Genomic DNA, 10,457 nt, shown 5'->3' with positions numbered 1-10,457 from the left:
AATTCATTTGTTCAGTTTTTTTTCAGTGAAATGTTAATGAAGCAAAAATTTTATTATATACCTTTAATAAATAAAAGTCATGTATAGCTTTCCATTTCTCATAAGACAGAACTTTTCTTCTCATTAAATAGTTTTTTCCCACTGTTACCCAATCCCCAATCTTATACTCCCAGACACAATATTTTATTAATTATTGGTATGAAAATCCAGCTTAGTATCATAATGAATACGGAGATGGTGAGGTTTGTTAGTTTTTCTTTCATACACAAACCATATGAGGGTGAGCATATTCTCCTTTAACCTTTATTGAAACTTTTTTCCTTTTGTCTAGCAAAATAATATTTATGCAAATGAATGTAACACAGTAACATCAAAAACTACTGTTTAGTACAAACTTTGGGGCAAGATATTACAAATTGTATCTAAGTTTTTTTTGATATTTATTGTAATTGCTTCAAGCTCACACACACACACAAAATAAGTTCAGATGCCACACTTAAGGTATGTGACTATTATAAAGCTGCATCTTACTGACCCCAGCCCGTTTTCACTTCTGAGTGAACTATATAGAAATTAACAAAAAAGAAGCCTATAACATCTATACAATGGGCTATTCACCTCTATATCCTTTTAAGATCACTTGATTATACATTCATGCATAAATATAGTCTGATATTTCATTTAATTATTCAGGCTGAGATTTATCTTTGCTTATTATTTTGGGTAAAATGTTGCTAAAATTAAATTCACTATGAAATACAGTACTGCATGAAGTTTGAATACCAGATGTATTTTTTTCTGAAATCCTTATGTTGGCATCTTTCTCAGCTTTGTATCTTAAATGACCTAAACATTTGTATTAACCTTGAACATTAAGACTTTTAAAATGCTTCATATACTTAAAAAAAAGTGCGTTGAGGCTAAATCATGAACCTAGTCAGTGACAAGAGATCTGCTTGAAGTGTAGAATTTACCCAAGGAAAGTATGTCAATAAGCAGTGCTGAGTTCCACAAAGCAGGTACAAAAGAGCAAATAGAAAATTCACTCATAATGACACATTTCAAAACCAAAGAAATGAGAGATCTGTGTCAATTGACTTCAGCTAACAATCTGTAGAAAACAGACTTGAAAACTCCTTCTGGTAACTTTGTCTCCAGGCATGGCATTTTAATACAATACTAGAACTTTATAGGTAATGCAAAATTTTAGGATCACCTGGGGTAGCCAAGTCAAAGATGGTATAGCAAGTAGAAATCAAGCTGTCCTATTAATTATGCTAGATTAATGTTATAATCAAAGAAGCCTGTAATTGACAACATGCAAAAAAAGTTACTTGGAAAATGTGTCAATTCTAAAAGAAATACAATCTCTCAAAGAAGATGCTATCATATTTTAAATGAATAGGCAATGTCAATCAAAGTGTCCCATATTTTAATAATAGCTTAGATTTAAAATATTTATTAAACAAAACCTGGATACTATAAATTATACAATAGATTATACAATAGATTGTGTAAGACCACAAACACCAAATGTCAGGTATTGTCTAAGGGACTGGGACTGGGAAAAATGTAAAAGAATGCAAGGTGTCAGTTTTGGACATACTTTAAGTTAGTGGTGGGGTATTTAAGGGAATTCCAGTGAGAGTGCAGGAAGTAATAATGGGCAAAATATGCATTTTTATTTAGAGGTAATTATAATGGCTATGCAATTTAGAGGTTTGTGCTTTTATTATAAAAGTAGGATAAATAACAGTGTGAGAGTATGTTGAATATTGGAGAGGAGCTTTCTATTTATGTTTCTAGGAAAGAACATGAATATTTAATAAATGCAAAACTGTGTCTCATTCTTGGTTTTGGAAAATAAAATTTCCAACTTTTACTCCTCCATTCTCCATAGACTTTCCTATTTTCTCTAATATGTCTGTTCAACTACTGAATAAGGAGTATCTGACAACTTAAATATGATTCATCTGAGGACTAAAACATTAAAATACACAAGGCTGTCTCCACCTTTTTTTTTTTCTTTTTATCTTATTTACTTTTTCAGAACAATTTGGGCTCTAGTAAATCCACTTCAGAATGCATCCTAAATCAGGTGAATGGTAATTCTATGCTCAATGATGTTCTAGCAGGTAGATCTTCCAGAGAAGGCAAGTGTTAAGTTGTTAATTTATTTAACTGGTAAAGTCAGGAAGAAATGTTTGTTTTATTGAAAGATAAAAATAATTCTTTTTTAAATTTCAAGACTATTTTATAGAGCAGTTTTAGATTTACAATAAAATTGAGAGGAAGGTAAGAGATTTCCCACACAGCCACTGCCCCCACACCTGCATAGTCTGCCCCATTATCAGTATCCCTCATCAGAATGGTACATTTTTTTATGAAGGATGAACCTACCTTGACACATCATAAGCACCCCAAATCCATAGTTTAAACTAGGATTCCCTCTTGGTGTTGTACCTTCTATAGGTTTGGACAAGTCTTTATTAAAATATCACACAAAATATTTTCACTGCCCTAAAATATCCTCTGTACTCTATTCATCTATCTCTCCCCATCTCCCCACAGCCATTGTTTTTTAAAAAATTTCCTCTGTAGTTATGCTTTTTCCAGAATGTCATATAGTTGGAATCATAAAATATTGAGCCTTTCCAGTTTGGTTTCTTTCACTTAGTAATAATAATTTAATTTTCCTCCATGTCTTTTCCTGGCTTCATAGCTCATTTCTTTTGAGTGCTGAATAATGTTCCATTGTCTGGATGTACCACTTTATGTATCCATTACTGAAGGACATCTTGGTTTCTCCCAAGTTTTGGAAACCATGAATAGATGGCTATGAACATCCATGTGCAGATTTTTAAGTGAACATAAGTTTCTAACTCTTTGGGTAAATACCAAGGAATGCGATTGTTGGGTTCCAAAGTGGGTGTACCATCTTGCATTCCCACCAGCAATAAATGAGAGTCCCTGTTGCTCCATCTCCTCACTAGCATTTGGTGTTGTCCATGTTCTGGATTTTGTCCATTCTAATAGTTGTATATTGGAATCTTATTATTGTTTTAATATTCATTTCCCTAATGACATATGATGTGGAGGATCTTTTCATATGCTTATTCATCATTTCTATAGTTTCTTGTATTTCTTCTTTAAGTAATTACTTAAGATCATTATTAGAGTGCTTATATTTACACATAAATTTGTATTTCAAATAGTTACTCATTAAGGCTGAAATTTTATTTTACCTGAGGAGACGGAAAAAAAAAAGAATTTTGCCTTAGGTACATATGACACATTTTTCTGCTAACTGCAGAAAATGATAAAACTGAGTCAAGTAGTTTATAGGAAATATTAAACAATCCACAGACTCATCAATCACAAAATAGCAAATATAATGTAATATTCTTAATTTCTACAAAATCAAAACTACCTCACATAAAACATTAGCCTTTTAAGACTAGAACACTGTCCTAATTTAAATGACATTTTCTTCGATTTTTTTTCTAAGAATAAATTTTGTTAGATTTCTTATGAATAGTGAAATAATCTAATCCAGGGTTGAAAGCAAAAGGCAAAAGGACTTTAAATGGCAAAAAAAAAAAAAAAAAAAAAAATCTAACTTAGGAGATATAAGGACTAGTTTCTTTTCCTGTCTTCTAGGATTTCAATGGCTGAACCATCATTCTGATTTTGTAGGATTGTTATGAGAGTTGGTGATATGTTAAAATATCTACTGCAGGACATGATTGGTACTCAATCAATGTTAACTGTATCTGAATTTTAAGCTTGTCTTTACATAGACTTTCAAGAAAGTTATTGATCCATACACATAAATAGTCAATAATTATGAAAAATAAAACAAAATAAAAGTGAGTCTGAACTTTGAAGACTTCTAGTGACATAGCTTTTATTTTTTTTTTACCTAATAAATAAAAGAGATCCTTAAAAGATTGTGACAAGGGAAATTATAATATGACAGCTTTAATATGTCATATTTTAGCATGTTTAATCTGACTTGATTGGCAAGTGATTGTCTGTACATGTGTGTGCATTCATGTGAGTGTAAGAACAAAGAACAATTAATAAAGAGGCCCTTAAAATTCAACTGGTCTGGACAGAAGGCAAACATCTTGCTTCCTTTCAGATTTTTTTTGGTGGGGCATATGATCCTGACCGCTTTTCTGTATTGAGTTTTATGATTTGTATGTGATAATAAGTCTCAGTATGCTTAACTGGATAATTCTCTTTTTTTCCTGGACAATTCACACAAATAACAATAAATTTATCCGATGCCTGCTGCTTTCTTTATGTCATTTGGAAATGAGTTACTGTTATATTTTCAGCATAAATTGAATTCTATCCTTTTAAACATGGATTTAAGTGGTTTGGTACTTTAGCTTTTTTCTGTTATGTTACAGAATATTATATAGTCCAAAGTGATACACTGTGGGAAGAGTGCCATCTAAATCCTGTTGCTATTGTGGAATCTGGGATTTGTTTCCATGGACACTGAGCCAAGTTAACAGTCAGGGTTTCATAGCCTAACATTGACTGAGACTGAGAACCTAAGTAGTCTTTATTTAAAATGAAGTGACTATAAATTAAGCAAACATTGTGTATATTACATAAAGAACTAGCTTATCAGATTTTCTCTACAGAAACATATTGAAAAGAGACTATTAGAACTTCCAGAATTTTCTTAAAACAGGAAAGACCACTACTTTCTCCAATTCTAATATCTATAGGTTAATAATTTTGATGCTTATACTAACACACACATATGATAATGAATTAAATATAATGAATGATGGCATATTTATTAATCTAGAGTAAAACTAGAAGCTAATATAACAAGCATCTCTATTGACTTTGAAACAAAAATTCTCCAACTGTATTTCTGTCTATAGTAAAAAATTTAAGAACAAAATGCTAGTATAAAGTAAAAATATTTAATCAACCAGTTAACTCAAATTATATAAAAGTGCTACATTAAGAAGACTATTTTTTTCTTCATTCTATTTCAGTAGAAATATTGCTTTCCAATGTGGGTGGCTGTGAGGTTCCTAGGTTCAGATTCTTGTGTTCTGGGAAGAAAGGCATCTTTACTAAATTGTGAATCTGCCTTGCTTACTGTTTCACTCATCCATCAACCTATTTCATTCATTCTGGAGAGCTGCATGTAGGCTGGGTTTTATATGGCATTAAGTTTTATCTCATCAATGGTTGATTGACCTTTATTTATTATTTTCCTCAGAATTGCAGTAAAATAAATCTTAATCTACTAGTGACATAACATAATCATTATTCAATTCCTAATTAAATTCTTGTATGTTACTATAGAAATCATGCTTAATTTCAAATAAATTGGAATAATAAAGTTTATCAAGAGCCTCATGTGATATTCAGCATATGATAAATTTTCAACAATTTTAAATTATATGAAACAGGACAATCTTAAGTAACTCTTTAAAAATAATTTTAATTGAGGCTTATAAAGGCTTATAACACCAAAAAATACATATTTTACACATACTTGTGGTTGCAGCAACTATCCTTATGTTCCCTAGTATACTGATTTGATTGTTTCTGATTTGCACTTGGTTTGTCTGAACTGTTAATGCAAGGCGAGGATTCTAAATCATTTTGGATGTCTTTGCAAATGTTGGTTAAACTTATTTTATTAGGCACTTTCACCAATCCTTTGTTCTACATATTCCAGGTAATGTTACCTGTTTCTTGCCAATAAAACAAAGTGCTGCATTGGTGGCACACAAACATTGTCTGAGAAAACACTGAAGCTTTTAATACAAAGAAAAAAAGAGAAAGACAGAAGAAAGAAAAAGTCTTTTGAATTCTGCTTACTTTTAGATAGGAAAAACAATAATTATTGATGTGTATTTCAGTTTCAGTTAAGAGTTGAATCAAATGTTACAATATAAAATGAAAATCTGTTGTCTTTCTATATTCAGCTTTAGTAGCTGAAGAACATATTGGAAAATTGTGTGTTGTAGAAGTGGAGGACACATTTAGAGACAAATTTACAGCTAAAGCACCAGAAATCATCTGTTGCTTTGTTTAAAGCTATATTGCAAAGTCCAACAGCCTTGAGAATGAGCTTATTTTTTAAATGGAGTAAAAATAATTACTAATATTTACCAAAAAATAAGTATTTTAGATTAATCTATGGATTGATGTTGGCATTAATTACATTATTAAAAACTTTAAAGATGCAAGCAATGCAAATTTGTTACCAAATTTCACATTCACTTTCCATATTGATCATGTAAAATTTCTTATGGTCATCTTGTAATGAAGCTGTTTGACTTCCTTCCAAAATATAAAGCCACTAATTTATTTTCTGTGTTCTCCTTCTCTTCTGACAATTATGGTAAAATGGCACATAAAGTTACTTGCATTTTGGTGACAAAAACTTCAATTGTTTCATGCATGGTTTTATTAACTTCTTTCTTCAAATAATAATTTTAATAATTATGAAATTATCCTCAGAAAAAAAATTGCTAGCTGTTTTTTGTGTTGACAAGCTATTTACCTTTTTAAAAATCAGATGTAAGAAAATGTCAAAACATAACTACCTCTGTAGGGTCACAATAATTATCTATCACATGGGTCCTTTTTATCCACAAGGATTGAAAATCTTCCATTCACACCCTCCTTGATTCTAATTGGTTATTAACCTTATTCTTCTCCTTATCTCACAAACTGGTGAGGGAATAAAAATGCAAAAGAAAGAAATGATTATCTTGACTCTAGTCCCTTATAAGCAAAAAGAAATTAAAAAAACATTTAATGAGATATTAAATGGGAGAATTAATGAGATATAAAATGGGAGAATTATTCTCTTTCTCTGCGATAGAAATGAAGGACATAAATATGACTTAATATATAGATATACCTGGTGTGTAGAGCCAAAAGTAGTATTTCCATCTTGTTGACTCCTTTTTTCAAAGTACAGAAACATCTAATCAACTGCTTTCTGCAATAATGAAAATTAATATACTATAGTCAAAGATATATTTAAACATATATTTGAAAAAACCTCTGTGGGATAAACAGCATTTTGTTTTTCATTTTAAATAAGAGAAATATGACGCTCAAAGTTTAAACTTTATTCAGAAACTCACTCAGTGAGAGTAAAACTCATATTTAAACTTCAAAGCCCATTCAATTTCCAGTACTGTGAAATAGGGTGATGCCACCGATATGGGGGTTTAGTCAGAAAGTACAGTTCCACAATTCAAATTTCACAAATGGAACAAGTTAAGATCCTTGCAAGTGTCTTGGTGACTATATTGCTAAAATGGAGTGGAGAGAAGTTTAATGTTGCTCAGGATTCTAGGGGGTTGGAGGTGTTACACCTGGTCACTTGAAAATAGCTTAATAGATATAAGATTGGTTTTAAGGAAAGGTGTTTTTCCAGGGGATGAGTATGGGCAGAGGATAAGACTGAAAAGCAGGGCCCTGATAAGAAAAATAAATGAATGTATTCATTCACAGCCTCTCTTGGAGGCCAACACAGGGCAATTTGTCTACATGAGCTCTCCCCGCTGAGAAGAGATATAACAGTGGGGTTGGTCAGGGACCATCCATAGTACACTCTTCAAGCAAAGACAAAAGAGCATTCCTTTAGCCTGAAACAGGGTAAAATATTCCCACCTGAAGTCATAAACTCAGCCCAGGCCTTGTGAGTTCTTTATCTCTTGATAAGAAAGTGTTGCAAGCACAAGGCCCAGTCTTAAGTGGCCCATTGGGGGCCAAAAGACTACATGCACAAGGAAACTGCCTTTACCAAAAGAAAGTCTGATTTAAATCCACTTCTTTTCTTTTGCAAATGACTTTGTTTTTACAACATTCAATGAACTTTTAAGATCTCTTTATTCCTTTTTTTAAAAAATTTTTATAGGAGTATCATTGATTTACAATGTTGTTTTAGTTTCTTCTGTACAGCAAAGTGAATCAGTTATATATATACATATATCCACTCTTTTTAAGATTCTTTCCCCATAAGATTTCTTTTTTCTTAATATTTAAAATTTCAAGAGATCTTCCTGGGTTGGGTTTTTTTTTTGTACATTTTAATCATTCAGTATAACCTTTAAATATAAATATGTGGTTTTCATCTCTAAACCTTTTTTCTATTATTTCTTTAACATATTTTCTTCCCAATATTTTCTGTCCTCTTTTCTTGAGCCTCCTATTAGGTTTTTGGACCTATGAATCACATTACTTATATTTTCCATTTTTATCTTTCTGTGTAGCTTTTAAGCAAATTTCCTCAAATATAGTTTTAGCATTTTTTAAAATTTTTAACTATATACATTTAATATATAGAGAAGTTTATTGTATGTGTATATATATATACATATATGTGTATATGTCAGTATTTTTTTATACTCACACACACACACACTAGTGTGTATATAAATTTTTCAACAGCAAAAGCAGCTTAGATACCCATCACTTGAAAAGTGGATAAATTATATCACATATATTCCACATACATATATCAACATATATCAACTTTAAGAAACTAATGCTGAGTGAAAAATGAAGCAAAATGAGACATAAAAATATTCAAACAATACTTTACTAGGAACATAAAAATTATATATACTTATATATATATAAATAAATTATACATATATTTATAATATATATGTATATTACAATTATGGTTTCCTATTGTAATGAAAGAGAATGGAAGAAACTGAATGGTTTGTGTAGAAAAAAGTAAAAAAATCATTAAATTAAAAACAGTTTTTTCATAGGCCAATGATGAAGATCTCTCTCTCTCTGTCTCTCTCTCTCTCTCTCTCTCTCTCTCTCTCTGTGGTCAAATAACAAAATGTACCTAACTAATGCATATTAATTTGTATTCAGTAAATTTGTTACTGTTGTTACAGACCAAGGGCTCATGCTGTCTGACTGGAATAGAAGCCAGTATTATGGACTGGCTTTCTGAGGAAAGAAACAGCTTTGTGAGGTTGACCACCAAGGAGACAGGAGGCAGGGCTCAAATACAAAATACAAATTCTTCCTAGTATTAATTCAAAGGAATGCCATCATTCCATTTGGTGGATTTCCTGAAGCTCTAAATGGGAATTACTTTGAGAGAAAAACACTCCAATGTTTGCTTCAGCAGCCCATACACAAAAAATGCAATGATGCAGAGAAGCTTAGCATGGTCCCTGTGCAAGAATAACATGTACATTTGTGAAATGTTCTCTATTTTTTTTTCTATTTTTTATTGTTCATATGCTCCAGAGTTTTTGTTAAAGTAATAAAAAATTTTGGAAATAGATAGTGGTTATGGTTGCACAAAGTAGTGAATGTAATTAAGGTAAACAAAATTTATGTTTAAAAATTGTTAAAATAGCAAAGTGTATATATATATATATATATATATATATATATATATATATGCAAAATAAGGGTACAAAAAATACAGTTAATTTATAGAAGTTCCGTTATATTGCATCATTTTTCTCCATTCTCCTTACTCTTATAAGGGAAAATTGAAAATTAATTAGAAGGATAAGAATATAACCTGGTATCATTATTTGTTTTTTCCCATTTTAAAGCTCAATAACAAATATAGCAGTGATTTACATATGGAATATATTGAAAAATTAATAGATCATCTGTAATAAAAGCCATGGTAGGACTTTTTTTTTAATCTCACAGAGTCATTCCTAAAAATATATTTCTTGTTTATATAGAAATTGTTTTGCCTTTTAATCTGCTGGTATGCTCAAAATTTATTTCTGAATCTCTTGCCATTTTGCTAGAACTGTGCTCTCGCCAACTTCATTTTTCTTATTCATTTTGCTAAAGAGCCAAAATCTTTTAATTCTGTATTTACAGAAATGATGTTTGACACGTTATACCATCTTTTAATTTTTGTTTGTCTTACAAATAATAACATAATTCTAGAACTGTTCTAAAACCAAATATATGTTTATTAAACACACAGGATTGTCTTTTCTTTTGAACTGCCTCACAGAACATCACCAACTGTCAGAAGATACCAGATTTAGTATGATAATGATAATCACTGTTCTCTTACTAAACATGCAAATCTAAATAAGATTTATTTTGTGTCTGCTCAGTTACCTAGACTAATATCAATTCTGTGATAATATCATACCAGAATGTAGTCATGACAGCAACACAACATATGTAGTAAGAAGAACTAGGTTTTTTGTTCTTTATTTAGATCTTTCTAACTTACCTTTTTAAATACATTGTAGGTTTGCTGATAATAACATGTGCCTGACCTAACTACTTCAGTTAGTTTAAGAAATAACTAAAATAATATCTTTGAAATGATTCTGTACACTAGGGGAAATAATTATTATAAATATCATTTGTGGAGTTTGGTAACACAGTAAATGTATAGAATTTTAGGAAATTAAACAATTCACTGAAAACACATGAAT

At 30.6% G+C, this 10,457-nt stretch overlaps 1 non-coding gene across 1 annotated transcript; it reads left to right on the top strand.

Annotated features, from left to right (window-relative positions):
- The first annotated feature begins 9,146 nt into the window (after positions 1–9,146).
- Positions 9,147–9,251, top strand: LOC118884476. The gene has a single exon (XR_005017308.1). It is a non-coding gene; the product is annotated as a U6 spliceosomal RNA (small nuclear RNA).
- The last annotated feature ends 1,206 nt before the right edge of the window (positions 9,252–10,457 follow it).

This window comes from Balaenoptera musculus, chromosome 18, assembly GCF_009873245.2.
Source record: "Balaenoptera musculus isolate JJ_BM4_2016_0621 chromosome 18, mBalMus1.pri.v3, whole genome shotgun sequence".
NCBI classification, from domain to species: domain Eukaryota; kingdom Metazoa; phylum Chordata; class Mammalia; order Artiodactyla; family Balaenopteridae; genus Balaenoptera; species Balaenoptera musculus.
This window is presented reverse-complemented; position numbering and strand designations above follow the sequence as displayed.